Source organism: Dasypus novemcinctus, chromosome 4 (genome assembly GCF_030445035.2).
Source record: "Dasypus novemcinctus isolate mDasNov1 chromosome 4, mDasNov1.1.hap2, whole genome shotgun sequence".
NCBI classification, from domain to species: Eukaryota; Metazoa; Chordata; class Mammalia; order Cingulata; family Dasypodidae; genus Dasypus; species Dasypus novemcinctus.
Genome location: NC_080676.1, coordinates 17,719,045 through 17,740,810, shown reverse-complemented (window position 1 = coordinate 17,740,810; position 21,766 = coordinate 17,719,045).

The window sequence follows — 21,766 nt, the reverse complement described above, 5'->3', positions numbered from 1 at the left end:
TTCTTTCATCAATTGCAGCAAATATACCACACTAATGCAAAGGGTTAATAGTAAGGTAGTTGTGGTAGTATGAGACTTTTAAGATGTCAAAAAAATCATTTTGTTGGGGCTAACCTATTCCTGTGAGTGTAAACCTGTTGTAGATGGGAACTTCTTTTGATTAGGTTACTTCAGTAGGATATGACCACAGTGGGTCTTAATACTTTTACTGGAGTCCTTTATAAGTGGGATGAATACAGACAGATGTATAGATAAACCCACAGAAGACTGAGAAAAAGTGACAGGAACAGAGAAAGAAAGCCATGAGAGCAAGGAGCAGAAAGCAATAGAACCCAGGATGCCAGAAGCTAAAGCAATGAAACCCGAAAAAGAAGGGAGAAATCTAGCAGATACCTCTGTGTGCTGGTCTCCAGGGAGAAAGCATCACCTGATGATGCCTTGATTTAGACACAACTACAGCCTCAGAACAGTAAGCTTGCAAACTAATAAATTCCCATTTAAAGGCCAATCCATTTCTTTCTTTTTTTTTCTTGCAAATAAATTCCCATTTAAAGGCCAACCCATTTCTTTGTTGTTTTTTTTTTAAGATTTATTTTTTTCTCTCTGCTTCCACCCCCCCCCCCCGCCCCTCGGTTGTCTGTTCTCTGTGTCCATTTTCTGCGGGTTCTTCTTTGTCTGCTTCTGTTTTTGTCAGCAGCATGGGAATCTGTGTTTCCTTTTGTTGGGTCATCTTGTTGTGTCAGCTCTCCGTGTGTGCAGCACCATTCTTGGGCAGGCTGCACTTTCTTTCACGTGGAGCACCTCTCCTTACAGGGTGGACTCCTTGCGCACGGGGCTCCCCTACACAGGGGGGACACCCCTGCATGGCAGGGCACTCCCTGTGCGTGTCAGCACTGCGCATGGGCCAGTTCCACATGGGTCAAGGAGGCCCGGGGTTTGAACAGTGGACCTCCCATGTGGTAGATGGATGCCCTAACCACTGGGCCAAGTCCACTGCCTCAACCCATTTCTGGTATATTGCTTTGGCAGCTTTTAGCAAACTAAAACAGTAATATATGGGAGTCTGTATTTTATGCATGATTTTTCTGTAAACCTACAACTTCTCTAATAATAAAACTAAAAATCTGGTGACTTCTATGTTTTGCAAATGTTCCTTTGAATCACAAGTTATTCTATTGCATTGGTTTGAAATTATTTTATGAATCACAAAAAGAGACAGATTGTGCTTGTGGGCTGGTCCACTTGTGGGGTGAGACCTTCTTTAACTGGATTACCTCAGTAAAGCATGGCTCAGGTTGAGTCTTTGCCTTGTCCTGGGTCTGATAAAAACTGGAGACACAGGAAAAGAGAGCTTTGCAGACTTTATGCTGTCATGTAACAGAAAGGAGAGCCTCAATGAGCTGAGGTCCCAGAGAAAGACGAGCCATTTACCTAATAGCTTGCAGCTGAAATCAGGAGGAAAGCAAAGACGCTAAGCCTGAAAGAAAAGGCCCAGTAAGAGACAAGCCCTATGCCAGGTTCCTTCAGTTGAGATCCAGGAGATGGTACAACCTGGAGGGGAAGACAGAGAACAGGCAGAAATCACCATCTTGCCTGCTATCTTGCTTTAAAAGGTGGCAGCTAATTTAGTTGAGAAAGCACCCCTTATGGTGCCTTGAGTTGGACTTTTCATGGCCTTAGAACTGTGTGCTTTTAGCCCAAATAAATACTCTTCATAAAAGCCAACATATTTCTGGTACTTTTTATCGGGACTCCTTTGACAAACTAAAACAACTATTTACAGTGTAGTACAAGATAGTAAGAAAGAGAATAAAAACTAATGAAGCAGAAGAGGTCCAGAAGAAGTAGCAGCATTTAACACAAACATAAGTTTTTATGTTATAAATCAAACAAGAGTTTAAAAGCAGTTGAAGATATGATACCATCTGCTCTTATTCCAGATGTACCCAGGTAAGAAACAGGAAGCTTTATCTTATGACTATAAAATACCTGAGAGCATGTAAAGATTATGTAAAAGAATGGAAATAATCTTACAACATTGTAAAGAGATATGGAATTGAAATATACTATTTTATTACTGAGTATTTTAAAATTTATTTAAAAACCAAAGTTCTTATAAACTGTTACCTAATTTTACATTCCATCAATGCAAATACTTAATCTCAGAGCTTATCAACTTATATAGGTACTTTAGTTTGCTAAGGCTGCAGATGCAAAATACCAAAAAATGGGTTGACTTTTATAAAGGGAATCTGTTAGATTAAAATTTTACAGTGCCAAGGCTGCGGAAATATCCCAATCAAGGCATCATCAGAGATGCTGTCTCACCAAGGTTGGCTGCTGGCAAATCCTGGACTCCTGCCATGTGGCAAGGCAAGATGGTGGCTCTCCATCTGGGTCTCTGCCTTTTCCTTGCTTTGGGCCTGGTCTGTTGATTATAGCCTCTCTCTCAGCCTCTCAGGTTTTTCTGTCTTCATGTAGCCCCCTCTCTCTTACATGGAATAGTCAAAATGGTGGCTGTCATGCCTCAGTGACATAAAGTCCAATCAAAGGCCCTAAAGTGATCTAATCAAAAAGTGATCTAATTAAAGGTCCCTTAACTGAGACTAATCAAAGGACTCAATCTGCATTGCATTTATAGGCACTGGAATGGGTTAGCTTTAGAAAATAATTTTCTGTGGTCCACAAAAGGCAAACCATGGAATTCTACTCTCTGAACCCCCAAAATACATGTTCTTTCCATATGCAAAATACATTCATTCATCACAATTTTTCAAAAATCTTGACATATTGCCTGAGAAGATGTCTTATGCCCAGACCTCAGCTTCCATGGTTTTTCCCTTGAAGTGATTTTTCCTTCCATCTCTCCCCTCCCTGTCCCTTTTAGTTCAGACTGACAATGGTTCCACTCACACAGATCTTGCAAAAAGCTTGTTGGTTTTGCATGAAGTTCACAGGGGTCCCAACCATCAGACAGCAAGACTTTCCAGAAATCCTTCCTGGATACCTGCATTTGCAAATGGCTGCCTATGTTCCTGTTCAGTTAAATCCTCACATGAGGAACTATCCTCTGAGCTTTCTGGAAGCTCAGAATTTCCTAAACTGTCAACTTCTGATTCTTTGAGTTCAGTTCTCAGCTTATCCCTTTCCTCTGTCATTTTATTATAAACTTCAAGGAGAAGCCAGCCTGCGCTTTTTACATTTAGTTTGGAAATCTCCTCAGCTAACTGTCCAAGATTGTCACTTTCAAATTCTGCATTCCATCGAACATCAGGAGTCACTTTTGACAAGTTCTCTGCTATTTTAAAACAAGGATAGGCTTCCTTCGAGTCATCATTTCCTTCTAAGTTCTCATCAGAAGTACTTTTAATGTCCATATTTCTATCAACAATCTCCTCAAACAATCTAGGCCTTTTCTATCAAGCATTTCACAATTCCTGCAGAATCTTCCCTTTACCCATTTATAAGAACATTCCAACATTTTTGGTACTTGCAAGCAACAGCCCTCTACTCTCTCAGTATCAATTTCTGCTCTGGTTTGCCAAGGCTGCTGATACAAAACACCAGACATGTGTTGGCTTTCATAAAGGGAAATTATTAGGGTTAATGCTTGCAGTTCTGAGGCTGTGAAAACGTCCCAATCAAGGCATCATTAGAGATGCTGTCTTACCAAGATTGGTTACTGGCAGATCCTGGACTCATACCACATGGCAAGTCAAGATGGCGGTTCTCTTTCTGGATGCCTGCCTTCTCTTTCCTTCAGTCCTTCTCTGCTAATTCCAACCTCTGGCCTCTCTCTCAGCCTTTGGGTTTTGCTGTCTTCCTGCAGTCCTCTCTCTCACATGGCAGGGTAAAAATGGTGATTTTCTTTCTCTGTGTGTTTCTACTTTCAGTTCTCCACTTATAAAAGACCCCAGCAAGAGGGGGAGACCTAACCTAGGTCATGCCTCAGTGACATAGTCCAATCAAAGGCCCTAAAACTATCTAATCAAAAGTGAATGATCTGCCCTGTTGTTAAATCGGAAATGAGTAACAGCTATTAATCTCCTCAAGTATGTACAAAATACTGAACTTTGCAGAAGGTGAAAGAGATAGCTATTCAATGATTTCAATTCAAATCATTATTGTATATCCCATAGCAAGTTAGTCCACAGGCCAATATCGAGCTCTGGTCAAACATCAATCTTACAGTATTACAGGTTGCAAGAAAGGATGGATGGTCTACCATCAAAGACAGAGCTTCAGAGAACAGCAGGATGCTGGGCTTGTTTTTTTAAGGATAGGCAATTTACAATGTAGGAAGTCATAGATTTCTATCAGTAGCTGGTGAAGGTTTGTTTTTCACCCCAGTGCCTGTCGTCAAGCACTTACTTCATCTATACCTGGAACTGTGGAAAGAGATACCCTAAATTACTCTCTTGCAATTCCCTGGCTCCAAAAAAGAGCAAAATTAAAAATACTATAAATATAAATGATACAAATAGAAGGGAATGTCATCATGACCTATTGACAAAGCATTTTTGCCATCGACACTTCAAAACTATTATTACATTACTGATATATCTGAAAGGAGCATGGACCTTTTGGAGGAGATCATCATTCTTAAATTCTACGGGCTGCAATTCCTTTTATCTCTTTTACATTTTAAAATACTGTTAGTTCCAGATTTGTTTGTGTTTTTTTTGACAAAATACCACCTATATTTACTGTTTACAGTAACAAAGAACAGCAAATAATATAAAAATTGATGAATAAACACAACAGCCAATGAAACAGCCTGCCTTAGACAGTATAGCAAAATGCCAAAGAAGTGAGGACATTTTCAGCAAGATTTCGAGCAAGCAAGAGAAGATCCATTGCTGTTGAACCGTATCACCATAAGCAAGCAGTGGCTCTTGATTGAAGGACAACAGGACGAACTATGGAAAAATTTAATTGCCATAGATCCCAAAATATTTCACAGAACTGAAATCACCATACTAAATAAGTTTAATACATATTTGGAAAGCAGCAGAGCAAAGTCCTTCTGAATTCAACACCTTGCACTGCACTGGATAGGACTTGCTCCCCTAAAGGTCTTTGATGCCCTTTTCACATCAGATCAAAATATGTTCTTGGTCCTCACCATTCATAAACCATTTGTGGTATTTGACATTCATGACCTCACAGCTCCCCTAAAGGTCTTTGATGCCCTTTTCACATCAGATCAAAATATGTTCTTGGTCCTCACCATTCATAAACCATTTGTGGTATTTGACATTCATGACCTCACAGCTTTGAGTGTCCTCCTGATTGGTCTTCTTTTTTACTGACTTCCCTTTGCCAATCTTATACTTGTAAACCTGCAAGAAATCTTAACTCCTTTATTTTCTTGGCCTATCTTCTCTCTCTGGGAGATCTCAGTCATATAATTTATACTATGAATTTAATGGAGATGAGACCCAAATCAAAAAGTCAATATCTTTATTTCCTTTCTAAGCTGCACACACACACAGACACACACACATTTCTCTAGCTTCTGGCTACATATCCAACGTTTTTCTAACTGCCCTGACCAGACAACACTTTCTCTTGCTTTTCAACCCATTCATGTTAATGTTTCCAATATCTTTCAAAAAATATTTCACCTTTTTGGCCCATAAATCCAATGGTAGTTCCTGTAAACTTTACCAACATCTCATATCACTTCTTTACATTTCTTTTATCAATTTCCTGGTTCAGTCCCTCCTTACCTCTTTCCTGTTCTAAATATTCTGTCAACCATCCTACTAGTCTTTTTAAAAATTTATTCTTTTTTAAAATATATTTTTATTTATTTTTAAAATATACATAGATGACACAAAATGTTAAATTTAAAAATATAGGAGTTTCCTTTATACTCCACTCCCCACATCCCCACTCTTCCCATATCAACAACTTCTTTCATTAGTGTGGTGCATTCATTGCAATTGATGAATACATTTTGGAGCACTGCTACAGAGCATGGTTATAGTTTATGTTGTAGTTTACACTCTCTCCCAGTCCATTCAGTGGGTTATGGCAGGATATATAATGTCTGCATCTGTCTCTGCAATATCATTCAGGACAACTCCAAGTCCTGAAAATGCCCCCATATCACACCTCCTTTTCTCTCCTCCTACCTTTAGCAACTCCTGTGGCTACTGTCTCCACATCACTGATATAATTTCTTCCATTGCTAGAGTCACAATAATTCTATAGTAGAATACCAGTAAGTCCACTCTAATCCATAATTTATTCCTCCATCCAGAGGACCTTGGGATGGTGATGCCCACTCTACCTCTCAATTGAGAGGGGCCTTCAATCCCACATGGCTGGTGGATGGGATTCTCATGTCCTAAGCTGTAGACTTTCTTAGTTCCTTGGTGTGATGGTTGACAATACTTACCACCTTGTCAGCTGATCCTGGTAAGCCCAATGAACTGGAGAGTAGGTGCTACAACACCACTGAGGTTCAGGGCCCAGCTGGCACATAGACAGCCCAGAGATTCAAGTCTCCTGGGCATATACCAACTACAGTGCCAACTACACATTCAATAAAAGGGACAGAAGAGGCATGTGTAGAGAAGTCACATCTGAGTCCACCTCCATCACACTCAAGAGCACAAATTCCAAAGAAGGGCCCACTAGCAAGACACTGAACTCTGGAGCCATCTACCATGACTGTAGGACCTGGGTGTCTCTGTAGCCCTCAAGAGCACCCCTACCTGGAGGTGTATCTACTTTGGCTGTGTCTGAGATCCTGCTGAGATGTGCATAAATTGACTCATCTGATAACCTCCCAACTAATTTTGAAGTCTCTTAGCCATATACACTCATTTGTCTTTACTATTTCCTCCTTTTATTCGATTTCTTTTTATAGTTGCATCACCAGCCATTGCTTGTTAGTAATCCCTTGATGCTAGGGAGGCTAATCCCTGGGAGTCATGTCCCATGCTGGGGGGAAGGTAATGCATTTATATACTGAGTTTGGCTTACAGAGTGGCCACATTCGAGAAACATGGAGGCTCTCAGGAGGTAACTTTTAGGCACCCTGCAACACTAGGCCAAGTTGAAATTTCAGGCACAACAGTCTCATAAGCATAGTTACCAGTATCAAGGGTCTATCATTTGACCATCCTTCTTCACTGGCCATTTGCCCTTACACTTGGGGGATTGTTGCTCTTCCATTGGGGAATGTGGCAGAGCTCCCCAGGATGGGTGCCCAGCACTCCCTCAGTTATCATGTGAATCTCTACCCACTGTGTCAATACCCAACAAATAGCCAAACATATCTATATATACCCTACATGTATGCCCAAACAAACTCTCTCCCATGCATCCCGCATCAATGACACCCCACACCAATGTACCCCCCTGCCATAGTCAAACCCCTCTGTAGTCACATATATAGTCATCTGATATTCAACAAGGCCACCAAGCCAACTCAACTGGAAGAGAATGGCCTCTTCAACAAATGGTGCTTGGAGAACTAGGTGTTTATATGCAAAAGAATGAGACAGGGACACCATCTCACACATTACATAAAAATCAACTCAAGATGAAGTGAAGATCTAAATGTAAGAGCCAATACCATAAAGACCTTGGAAGACAATGTAGGGAAGCATCTACAGGACCTTGTAATAGGAAATGGCTTCATGAACTTCAGATCTAAAGCATGAGCAACAAAAGAAAAAAATAGATAAGTGTGATCTCTTCGAAATTAAAATCTTTTGTACCTCAAAGGAATTTGTAGAGGTGCAATGGACACAACCAATCCAATGTCCACATAGAAGAGGTGGCATTGGATTGGGAAAAGTGGACATGGTGGCTGATGGGTATGGGGAAAGGCAGGAAGAGATGAGAGGTGGAAGCGTCTTTGGGACATGGAGCTGCCCTGGATGGTGCTTCAGGGGCAATCACCGGACATTGTAAATCCTTACAGGGCCCACTGGATGGAATGGGGGAGAGTATGGGCCATGATGTGGACCATTGACCATGAGGTGCAGAGGTGCCCAAAGATGTACTTACCAAATGCAATGGATGTGTCATGATGATGGGAATGAGTGTTGCTGGGAGGGGGGGGAAGAGGTGGGGTGGGGTGGTGGGGTTGAATGGGACCTCATATACATATTTTTAATGTAATATTACTACAAAGTCAATTAAAAAAAAAAAAACATAGGGGATTCCCATATACTCCCTCCCTTCTCCCTCCCAGACATTTATCCTTAACTTGACCTTTTGTCCACACTCCTTCCTCCTCCCAGTTATCCTTCTTCTCCCTGAAATATTTTTATAATTTAAAAATAATTAAATAATTTTATTTTAAAATTTCCTTTGCTACACACTTCAAATTATTTTGAGAATGAACGGAACAAATTAGTGGGAAATGCATTGCTTGAATTTGAAATCCCAAATTTCTGTGTGATTCAAATATTTTCACAACAATTAATCCTTAATCAAAAATTCCACCTATGTCAAATAAACGCCAAGTTTAATAAATGTAATAAAGATCAAATCATAAAAAAAAAAAGAAAGTGAAAAGACGCCTATCCAATGGGAGAAAATATTTGGGAACCATATATTTGATAGGAGCCTGATATCCAGCATATAAAAAGACAAACAACCCATTTAAAATTTGAGCAAGAGATTTAAGCAGACACTTCTCCTAAGAAGAACTACAAATGACTAAAAAGCACATGAAAAGATACTCAGCATCACTAGCTATTAGGGAAATGCAAATCAAAACTACAATGAGATATTCTCTTACACCCATTACACTGGTGAGTATTAAAAAAACAAAGGACTGCAAGTGTTGGAGAGAATGTGGGGGCATGGGAACTTTCGTTCACTGCTGGTGGGGATGTAGAAGGATCCAGCCATTGTGGACAGTTTGGCAGTTCTTCAAAAAACTAGCTATAGATCTGCCATATGACCTAGTAATTCCACTGCTGGGTATATACCCAGAAAAAATGAAAACAAGGACACAAACTGATATATGCTTACCAATGTTCATAGCAGCATTATTCACCATTATCAAAAGTTGAAATCAACCCAAATTCCCATCAACAGATGAATGGATAAACAAAACGTGGTACATACATACAATGGAATACTACTCAGCTATAAGAAGGAATACAGTACTAACACACAGGATAACATGGATGAATCTTGAGGACCTTTTGTTGAGTGAAGCAAACCTATCAGTCTTTTTGCCACTTTGTTGACCTTCCCCAGTCCATCCCTCTTCCTCTTGTAGATCAAGATCTTTTGAGTGTTACTGTGATCTTTTCTTTTCCCTACTGAAAAATTTTCAGTGGTCCTCCATTGCCTTTTGAATTCTTTAAAACCTTCTCATTTCATGTAATTTGGCTCTTCTAACATATCATGAGACTCTTATGACAATTATCATATTCTATCATCTGTTACAACTTCTTATATCTATTTCTTACTTTTCCTTGAGAGCAACATTTATGACTTAACATGCTTTTTGATCCTTGAGTATGATTAGTACCATGCCTTACCCAAAGAAGATATTCAGGAAATTAAAGAGATGGATGAAGAATATTTTATGCATTTGAAACTGTGAAATCGTTTTAAGCAAGTAATCATTCAAAAATGCCAATTGTCATATTCAATATCTTAACAAAGTTTTAACAAATAGAAAGGAAAAATGTTTACAAACCTACCTCTTTGTACTCATTAGATACCTGATGCTAAAAGTCGGTTAAGGTATAATTAGAAAGCTCATGCTCTATGTAGATTACTGTGTAGTTATAGTGCTATATCACTATAAATAATGTTATAATTTATGTTTCAAGTATATCATACCATTTGTATTAAAGCAGTAATCTATTCCAAATCCAAACAATAACCAAAATTTTACAGTAAGACCTTTCTTTTCACTGTCATTTTACAAAAAACTGTGATTTAATATTTTATCTGATATTCCTCTAAAGGATAAGTATGTCAAAAGAAAATTAGGAAAAATATATGAATAAGATAATTGCAAAATAATAGAAATAAAAATTTTGGTGGGTAAAAGGAAATAAATTCAACCTTTTAGATACTAGTAAAGCAAATTAATATTTAATATTATCAAATTAAAAATAGATAATCCCAGATATTGGTAAGATCCCCCCAAAAAATCACTTAATGCAATATTGTTGCGACATTTTGGTAAAAATGTATTTTATAAATTATTTAAAAACAATATATTTGAAAACCTTAAATATATGCAAACTCTCTTTAATCCATGAAATCCACTTCTTAAAAAAGGTATCCTAAAAAATTTGGTTGAGATTTTTACTCAAGCATTAACTTTCAGGATGTGTATTATAACAATGTCACTGATATAAAATTGGGAATAAAACATGAAAGGCATAAATATTGGAAGGGAAGGTATATTACGGTCATTATTTGCAGATGACACAACCAACTGTGTAGATAACCAAAGAGATCAAGAGGTAGGCTCTTAGTTTTAATGACAAAATTGTCCAAGTTTGCTGAATACTCGATCAACTAAAAAAAATGAAAATAAAAATAACAGCAATAAATAGGTAGAAAATATAGTCGACACCGATACAACATTTACAAAAGCAAAACAACCTACAAGTGTTGATGGGAGAATAATTTGAAGAAACATATATATATCTTGACACACCTTCTGATAATAAAACATAACACAATTATAGTAGTGGTATAAGACTATACAAGACAGAATAGACCAAAAAACAGATAGATGACTGAGAAACAAATCCATATATATGTGAATTGATGATATAAAGGTGACAATGCAAATCAATGGGAAAATAATAACTTATTTACATTAGTGTTAGAGAAACTGTTACACTATATGGGAGGAAAATTTCGAATTCCTTTTTCACATCATATACAAAGGCAGACTCCATATGGATTAAAGACCTAAGTGATAAAAAGAAAACTATAATATTTATAAAGTATAAGAGACTCTCCTAGCAACCCTGAGGTGAGGAAGGACTTTATACAGAAGACTGCAATAGTACAGATCTTAAGGAGAAAAAATAGTTGATTTAGCCATGTCAAATAAAAGACTATGTTCAATGACACATTTAAAATGAACAGATGGTTGCAGGTAGGAAAAAGGTATTCGCAATATATAAAAACACTAAGAGGCTAATATCCAAAATATTTTTTTAAAAATCTGTAAATCAGGAAGACAGGAAACTCAGTTGAATAAATGGGCAAAGGACAAATAAATTGACAATTCATAAATTGAGGAAACTACATGGCTAACAAGAATATGAAGAGATGTTTCAAATCCTTAGGAATAAAAAAAATACAAATTACAACAATAGTGAAATATGACTTTTCACCTATTAAATTGTAAAACTTAGAAAACAGGAAAATAGGATAACATTAAGGATTATCAAATATGTTGTAAAATGTGGTAGGTGAATGCTATGGAATAGTATACAATAATTATTAGACATTAACTAGATAAACAGAGTCATATACATAGCCCTAAAGTGGTGTTTTTGAAAAAAGTATGTATAAACTCTTAATATTATACCATTTTTATAAATTTAATCTTTCTCTCTCTCTAGATATATAATTATAAATAATCTAAGACATAAAACAAACATTGTAGGGTCAATGCTGATGAGAAGGGGGAATAAAAGTAGAAATTGGGCATAAAGATGAAATTAATTAATTAATTAATTAAAAATTTAGGAGTTCTGCAGACACTCATAGGAAAAATGAACTATGAATGGAAGCTGTGATAAACTCAATTTTCTACTTGAATGAAATTGCCTAAATATTTAACAATAGGGTATTAATAAAATAGATTTAATACCTCGATATATTCAGCATTAAGATGATACATAAAATTATAGATGATTGATTTTTGAAATGTCATTAAAAATATATTAAGTGACAAAAAATAAGAGATCACATGTTGCTATTAAAAAATCCCATATTCTTAAAAAAACACACTTGTATGTCTTGGTGGTAGACTTTTCTTTTTGTTATTTTCTAATTTTCCCTCAGTATTATTATTCCAGAAGAATAAAATGCACTTCTTCCAATTGTAGAAGTACAATATTATAAAAAATCATTTCATTTCTTCTTCATTTTATAACATGTTTTTCCCCCTATATGCTGAATATTACTGACATATGAGCTTTGGTGAACTCTAGGCTCCATTTAAGTGTTCACTGGTTGTAGCTCAGCCTCTCACCTTTGCTTGCTTGTTTGCTGTAAAACAATCAGCATGTAGCATTTAGTCCTTTTGATTTTCCAGGAATTTGGCTCTGAACTCTGGGTTCCTGCTCTGGAAGCATTAATAGCAATGTAGGTCATCAGATAGAAGGAGACGGTATGAAGGAAAGAATCCTTGGGAAAATGCCATCTACCCAACTTACCCTCACCTGTATATGGGAGGCAAAATTGTACCTTAGAGAATCTCCAGAAGTGGGGCTACCATTTAATTCAGTGTAGAAAGAATAGGCAGGGGTATGGAGGTTAAGAAGCTAGCACACCTCTTGGTATCATTCCAAGTGATGTGGATTCACTTGGGGAAAGGTGGAAGCACTGACCCAGCTTGTTTTTCTACTATTGATATACTATTTCTGTTTAGGCACTATGGCTCCATAGAAATAAGAAAACAACCTGTATTTTAAAACATTAGATGTGGAGGTTTCTTCCTGGCATTTTTTTTTTAATTCGAAGACTTGTCTCTTAAAGATTCATGTTCACATATAAACATGTGTAGGCTCATTCCACTTCTGAATTTGTGAATATATTCATTGTCTTATATTCTAACAATAAGAAACTTTAACACAGTTCCCTAAATGGTGATATTTCTGTGGTCCTTAAAATACCAAGTTTAAAATGTTAGCCAGCAGGTAATTTTTTTTGGAAAGGATTCTATAGAACTCTTACATATAGAGCTTACATTATTTGATTTAATAGGACAAATATATGTACCTCATTTTCTTATACCAAAGATATGTCTTTCTAAAGAAACAATGCAAGAACAGAGTTATAGTGGTGAGTTCTTTCTGTAATTGGTAATTCTAGACTGTTTCTGGCCCTTATTTTAACAAATTGAAGCAGGAGCACAATTTTTTAATAAGAAAAGGACCTTGGCAAAAATCTTCCCTCTGCATTCTGCCTTTTGTTGGCTAATAAGCTATTAATGATAATGAACATATACTGGGTGCTGTGTGGAGTCACAAAAAAGAAAGTGTTGATGGCACCCAAAACAGGGAATGGTCATGACTTGAATATTGCTTGAGTCAAATAGCTCCTCTCATACCGTCAAAAGACCAGTCTTTGAAAAGACTGTTCTAATCTGAGTCCATGGCCTCAGAAACTCATTTTAATGGTAGATTTTTCTCCTTCCATGTTTCTTTTTGTACTACGACTCTCAATCCCCCACCGAGAAATATTTCCTTTCCTATTCAAATCTCTGCTTTAGGGATTGATGAATGGCAAAAAATGTAGGAAGTTTGAAGAGCATGAAGGAGCTAATGAGAAAGTGTGAAAAGTCAATACACTAACTTTTATATTCTTGTCCATATTTGATCACAAATATTAATTCAATATTTTAGCTTATAGGGGTTTTTTTTATTTGCTTGATTTGGTTTTATTCTTTTTTACCATCAGGGCTTCCAATCCATTGACATTCATTTTTTAAACTGTACCTTATTCCCTTACCAAACTTGGATTCTGTAGTCAACTATTATAAACACTTCTTTGCATGGACCCTCAACTCCTTTGCTAATCTACTCCCACATTTTATCCACCCAGAAAAGTCTCAGCTCCATTTAAATCTAAACCTTAAATTACTTAGTACTTCTATTTACAAGGTTGAGCATGACTAGAGTAAAACAGAACCACACTGACCAGTCTCACACTAAATTCTTGACCACTGATCTTCAGTGGAACATTGGTGCTGTCTGAAAGACAGTCCTATTATACATTTCCCTAAATATCTCATTCTCCATCACCTTTAGATAAGGATGATTTCACACCTTTCTTTTTCTTCCAATCTCCAACACAGGCTCCTTTCCACAATATCAGGCAATGACTTATTTCTTCTTTTCTCTGAGAAAACAGAATCAATATGGGAAAACTTCTTCTACCTCCTCCCATTATTTTGCTGGCAAATGTCGGGCATCTATACCCATTTATTCTACCTTCACTCTTGTGGTAATGTGTGAACTACCCTCCCTAATGGTTACCTCCCTACTAGTGCTTTTCTTCTCAGCCATTCAAAGCCTTCACTCCTGCAATTGTTTCTCCTTTTTCCTACGTCATCAATATTTCCCTAACTACAGGGTAATGACCATTACCTTGCAAACATGTGGCACTATCTTCTGCTGGACTCACATCTGTTTTCAACCACTTCTCCATTTTTCTGCCTCCCCTCTTTACTGAAAAACTCCTTGAAAAGTGTGTCTAAATTCCATGTCCTATACCTTCTACTCCTGCTAAAAAATTACTTAATTGTGAAATATAGCATACATAAAATACTGCAGAAAACACAGCATATATGAATAATGCTGATGACTAATTATAAGGGGACTACTCCTGTAACAGTAACCTAAGATAAGAAAGAAACATTGCCAGCATCCCAGCAGCCCCCAGAGGCTTTCTCAGTCACATTCCTTTTCCTCTTTTTCAGAGGGAACCACTATCTTGACTTTTAGGGTAATAATTTTCTTGCTTTTATTTATAGTTTGACTACCAATGAAGGCATCCCTAAATGGTATCATTTTATTCTGCATAGTTTTGAACATTTTTTACATGGAATTGCATTGTAGATACTCTTATGTCTTGCTTTTGTGCTCAATATGATGTTTTTAAGATCCATCTTTGCTCTTGGTTGTAGCTCTAGTTTGTTCATTTGCATTGCTTTTTAATATTCTACTGTATTACTATACCTCAGTTTATTCATTCTACCATTTATATTTCTGTTGCTTGCCATTTCTCTCTTTATGTCATGGCATCAGTCCAGCTTTTGTCTCCCTAAGCCAAGGACTTCACATTGCCAAAGCCAATAGTCAATTCCTTCCTTATCTTACTGGACTTTTTGGCATCATTTGGCACACTACGTCACCCTTTCCTTTTTGGAAAAGTTTCTTCTCAGCTTCTGGGAAATATTCCATCAATATTTCTTTTACCTTAGTAGCTACACTTTATCGGTATCTTTTACTGTCTCGTCCTTACACTATAAATTTTTAAGTGTTGGAGTGTCCAAAGAATTAGTCCTTGGCCACTTTTTTCTTCTGTTTCTATATGTCTTAGGAAAGCTCATCTAGTCTATGACTCAATGTAATCTATATGCTCTCTTTCAAATTTATTTCTCCAGGCAAGGTTTCTCACCAGAACAAGTGACTCTGCTTATTAACTGACTCCACCATAGAAATTTAAATGCCTAAAATAAGACTCTCAGTTCCTACCCCCAATCCATCCTGCTGCACTGGCATACTTTCCCAACTCAGAAAATGGTAGCTACATTCTTATTTATTTATTTATTTATTTATTTTTCTTGAACTACATTCTTTTTAATGCTTACACAACAATAATGTGTCCTGTTTTACTTCTTTCTTTCTCTTATTCATGTTAAGCAGGAGTTCTTAACCAGGCGTCCATGGACCCCAAAAGGGTATGTGAAAAGATTTCAGAAGGTCCGTGAGCTTGAGTTGAAAATTCAGAAAAGCGTTATTCTTGTGGGGATTTGTTGGTACGGGTGTGAGATATTTATTAAATAATACACAGTATAGTGTGGACATAATATTGTTGTAGCAGAGAGAAGTCAGGTGTTCGCGGTATTGAAGGCCAGGACATGAGAATTCTGAGAAGGAAGATTTATTATGACTGGCCGGACTCCGCGGACCCTTGTCCTAACGAAACCCAAGCCCCAAATAAGATTTTTGGGTCCTTTTTATACAGAGGATGTAGGAGTGGGGTGTCATATGGTCCTTCTATGCAAAAGGACTTTTTGTTAGTTTCTTCAAGTGTTTTATCTGAGTATCAGATAGGTTATATCCTCCAGGTGAACTTGAATTAACACATATCCCCCACATTCCAGGTAGCTTTTAACATGAACCCCCACATTCCAGGTAAGCTTTAATTAACACATTTAGTTTGCATCCTCCCTGAATATCCAAAGCTTATAGAGTTCATACCCCTCAACTGGTTCTCCAGGGAACTAGGCATACTTGGATGTAGAATAAGTTTGAATTTATGCACAGGCTTTATTAATGCCATCAGCATCTCTTGCCTGGAGTTTACAAGTTTGCAAGTGTCCCCTAACTGGCCTCTTGACTTTTGCCCTTGCCCCTCTACAGTTTATTCTCCATTTAGAAGGCAGAGTGATCCTGACTGTTTCAACAATTCCAATGCTTTCCCATCACATATAAAATGTGAAGCTCCTTACCAGCCTCCTTGCTTTTCTAAGAGAACAAGTATCCTGACTTAGGGTGCATTTTTTAAGAAAGTTCTTATTTCTAGCTCTCTGTATGGCCCTCTCCCTCACTTTCTTGAGGTCTCTGCCTAAAGGCTACCTTTTAAGATAAGTTTTCTCTGGTTCCCTGTTTAAAGTGCCCTCCTATTCCCCTGTCCTGATTTCTTTTGCTTTATGGGACAGCATATTCTAAATTTCTGTTTTTTGCTGCTGTTTTTCCCTAGTACAATACAAATTCTATTGGAGCAGGGACTTTGTTTTCATTTCAGTAAACTCAGTACATGGTAGGTCTTACTACATACATGCTGCATAAATGAATATATAGATGAATTTATGAATTCTTCCTTGGAAATGGTCTCATGGAGGGGCTTTGACTTTCAATACCTGTCCTACTTATTGTCCATCTCATTTATTAACACATGCAAACCCACATTTGCAAGTGTTGCCCTGCTGATCATAATTAGAAAAGCCCCTCTTTATAAAATAAATCATGTTATAGGAGCCACAGTTTTTGTTTTGCTATAATTCCTGGAATAGGCATTAACATCCAGGAAGAAGCAAAAATAAGAGTCCTGGAAGCAGAAGAGATTGACATTCCCATTTAGTCCAGGTGTCAGCAGTTTTAGTCCAGGTGTCAGCAGTTTAATCTGCATTCAGTGAGGTCCCAAGCCTCCTGATGATGAACTTTTGTTTTTTCTTTCCCTGCCACATTACTTTGGGCCAGCGGTTCTCAACGTGTAGTCCCGGGACCAGCAACCAGCAGCAGCAGCATCTGAGAGCCCGTTAGAAATGCAAATATTCAGCTTTACTCCAGACCTTCCAAATTAGGAACTCTGTAGGTTGGGCCCACTGTGTGGCCAGTGTTGTAGTAATGCTGATGCTCACTTAAGTTTAGAACTGCTGCCTTGGGCAGTTGGTTTCTATACTTTATGAGGCAGTGCTGAAGTTGTTAAATATACTTGAGCCGGCCACCTCAAATCTAATGTGGCTCTTCTGCTGCTTTTTAACTCTGTGACTTTAACTACATTACTTTACTTCTCTGTATCTCATTTTCCTTGTGCATGAAACAGAGAAATTAATAGTACCAACCTTGTAGGTATCTTATAAGGATATCAATCAATGCATGTTAAACACTTAAAACACTATCTGGTACCTAATAAGAGCTAATGGTAAAGTAGATAAGTCTATTGGCAATATTTACATGTTATTTCTATTTCTTAAAGCTTTTTGTATTGGTTTCTACATTCTTTTGAGGCAAGATTTTATTTTATAGTTCTGTACCCCTATAGACTGAGCATATCATTATTAATATTACCATCACTTATTGAATGCTTACTATGTACCAGGTAATGTGCTAAAAGCTGTAATTTTATTTAATCCTTGTATTAACTAAATGTCATTATCTTTTTATAATAAATACCTTTGGTTGTTTGAAGTATTCTGCTGGTTCCTCAAACTGAAGAAGTCTGCATTAAAATGTCCACTGCAATTATTTCAAAAAATTGTGAATATCATAACAGCTAATGAGTCTCAACCATTACTTACATAAAGATAAGTCACACAAATTGTAGATTTCTTGTAGCCTAATTATTTGAGTTGTATAGAATTTCTGCACACCCATGTATTTATATATCTCATTAATTTGTTATAAAGAGCAAAAAAATTGTTAATGTTGAGTCAAATTGCCTGTAAATGACTTAAGGAATATGTTAATGATCTTGTGCCAAATGAATAATTATAAAGCAGGTGCACTTGAGATATGATCATTTAACTGACAGCAAACAGCTTCTAATGGCTTCAATAACCAAGATAATGGTGATATTAGAGAAGCCTGTTAAACTCATCGTTCATACCCACCATTTAATACACAGGAGAACTTCAGCTGGAATCTCATGTAGACACGTTTTCCTGCTTATTTAAATATCAGTTAATTTAAACACATACACACAAAAGTCAAAACTCCACTGTTTATAATATGCCTTTTTCTTAAAAAACTACATTCTCTTGTAATAAAGACCATGACTGAGTGAGACATTTCTATATAGTTTTATGGAAGTCGTCCTTTTGCTGTTCAGATTTATTCCCCCCCAACCCACCATAACATTAGTGGTTGAAAGGCACAGGGAATGGGAAATCTGGCAGTACAAGTCCTACAGGGTGGCTGCTGCTGTGTTGCTCAGGTTCCAAAGAGTAAAGAGGTGGGAGCTAATGTGGCTCAGTTGTTGAATGCTGGTTTCCCACATACGAAGTCCTAGGTTCAAGCCCCAGCCCTAGTACCTTAAAAAAAAAAATGAAAGGAAATATTTTCCCACAAAGGGAAATGGGCAAAGTAAGTAGATGATATTTCAATTTTCTGTGTTTAGGACTCTTAGTTGAGATGAACATGGCCTACACCTCTAAAAACAAACTAAACTAACACCAATGGATACAAATATAGGGAAAAAATGATGCTGGTATCTGCCTCAATTCATCTGAACTTCGAACTTTTTTTTCCCAGTAGGAGTCTGGTATAAGTGAGAGGAATCAAACTAAAACTAGTTCAAGCAAAAAACATAATTTATTTACTCAAATATCTGAACAGTCCAGGGTCAGATCTGTTTTCAGCCATGACTAGACTAGGTGCTCAACACTTCCTCTGCCACTTGTTTCTCCTCCAGACCATCTCTCTCATAATGTTAGGGTTAGGGTTAGGGTTAGGGTTAGGGGAAAGATAACCAGAGGGCAGCAAGCAGCCCCTCAACTCCCCCCACCTCCCACCTCAATGATCCCCTTTAAGCCAGTTTAACAATCTCAGCAGAAAGCTTGTTTTTTCCTTGTTTGGCTCTGCCAGAGAAATTGTGGTGAAGAATTTGGCCTAACTTGGGTGGTGTGCCTACCTCTATATAGAGGAATGGGAAATGGGACAATTGCTTTTGAACCCAAACATGGAATCACTATACCACATGAAAGCAGGGTTTTGTTTACCAAAAGAAGTGGGAATGCATGCTGAGCACCTCAAAACAACAGATTCCTTCACTTGTGGGTTACCCAGCATATATGCATTCCCTTTATATTCTTACATACTTTTAAGTACATAATACATAGTAACCTCCATGTAGCCTCTGAAAGTACACACCCATTGTTTGGTCTAACATTCAAATTCTGCATCTCTCTCCAAATTCAGGATTTCTCTGGTTTATGTGCATTCTGTCCTCAGTTAGGGACACGGCTGCACACGGTATGGCCACCTATTGTTAATGGTCTGCTCCATTTTCGAGGCCAGTTTCTTGCAATGCAACATTCATAACACAAGATTTTTGTAGTTTTCAGGATTCCTCTTTAACAGCGACAAGTCCAGTCCAGGACTGTAACATTTTTGCTCTCATATAATGTCTTCAGAGTTCCATCTCTTGGAAGTGTCTCCCCATATGGAGGGTTTCAAGCTATTGACACCCCAAGTCTCACCTCTTAAAAGCTTAGTAGCCTCAGAGAAAGGACATTGAGAAGTAAATGAAGAACAGTGCCTGGAATATAGAAATTACTTAATAAGTGATGGCTTCAAATATTGCAACTTTTATTATTCTTTGATCATCATCATTACCATCATCATCGTTATCATCAATATCATTGATAGCCTCTGGCAGGTAAATCCTGACTTGACTTGATTTAGATTATGTGATCTCCCCTGTGGTAGGAGAGAAAGGAGATGGAGTCATATAACATCTCCCCTCCTTTTCCCTTCCCCCATCAAACTTAGGGAATGGGTTACTCCAGGCTAAATGAGCTCTTTTTCTAGATGAAGGAATAACAGATGCCAGGCAAGCAAGAACAACATATGTCCATTAGAATTCGCTTATAAACTAAGTGACCCTTTCCTTGAATATTTGTTTTTGCTAAAGATTTTTACACTTGTTCAAATTTACAAAGTTTTCTGATATTAAATTTCAAAGCTCTGGATAACTTACCTTCACTGGACTAATTTTAGACATGAATGTTTAAGAATATTGGTAATACTAGATTTGGAAATACTATTACTAGATTTGGAAATTGATATCAAATTGTGTGTTCCCAGGTTCATAAGCTCCAGCTAAATTATATATCAAGATATTGATATTTAGGAGCTGGTTTATAAGTTATTTATAAGAAGTAGATTAAAATTCCTTAAAATGCAATACTATTTTGACAGACAAAATTCATATAGAAATATGATCTATACATATAGTCTTCCCTCTTTTTTCACTATATTTTTAAGAGTTACTTAAACTATGATAGTACAAGGAAGAGGGAAAGAAAAACAACAGTATTGTGAAGATATCTGCTCTGAAGCATAATAAAACAGGTGTACTTTAATAGGTCTACCAGGAATGTTTTAGCTGTTAGCATTGTTTAAATGCTTCTGCTGAGAAACCATGTTTTCATAACAAGGTTGGTGAGTATTAAACCTGTGATAGTTCTTTCTGGGATTACTATAATTTACAAAAACAATAAAAACCTGCTAAAACATTTATGTATTTTTAAATGTTGTAATCTAGGGATCCCACTGATATTTGTGGTGAAAGATTTGCCCAGGGCTACATAACCCTGCTTGTACATTGCCAGGACTGCAATCTGTTTTATGACAAAACAGATTCATTTATCTCCAAATAAATAAATTACTTTTGTGAACATTTAGAAACATTTGCATAATTAGCCTGTAAGATCTTAGCAGTCTTTTTCATAATAATTAAACTAATCTAATCTTGGACAGGGTAAACAGACTTACTAGGATGAGAGCAGCCTTCAGGCAAGGAACTTACCGCATTCTACAGGAACTGTAAGGCTGATGATGTTTGTTAATTATGCAGAGCTTTTACTCCCCAGTAATAGCAGCGTTTGGATTGCCTGAAGCTTAGATAGCTACTCCCAGGCACATAAAATTAGACTCTGCTTTTTTGACATTCTCTTTAAAAAAAAAAGAAAAAAAACAACAAAGAAGATACTTCAAAATGATTATATGCTTTCAACAAGGAGGGCATTAGCTTTCCACTGATGGATCTTGGATCTGCATACAATTGGCCCATTCTTCTGTCATGTGATCTTGATTCTCTTTAGATCTGGAGCTGTTCAGACTGTGTACAGATACACAGAGCTGAGGCTTAATAAAGGAGCAGCAAAATGAATAACTACATTTCAGTCTTCAGAACTTCCTGGAGTCCCAAATTTGGTCAAAAAAAAAGGCACTTCAGCAAATAAATCATTTCATAGACTGCTCATTTTAAGTATAATTACCAAAAGAAAACAGTGTAATAAAGAAATCAAATGAAAATGAATATTTTGCAAAATTTCCATTTTTTT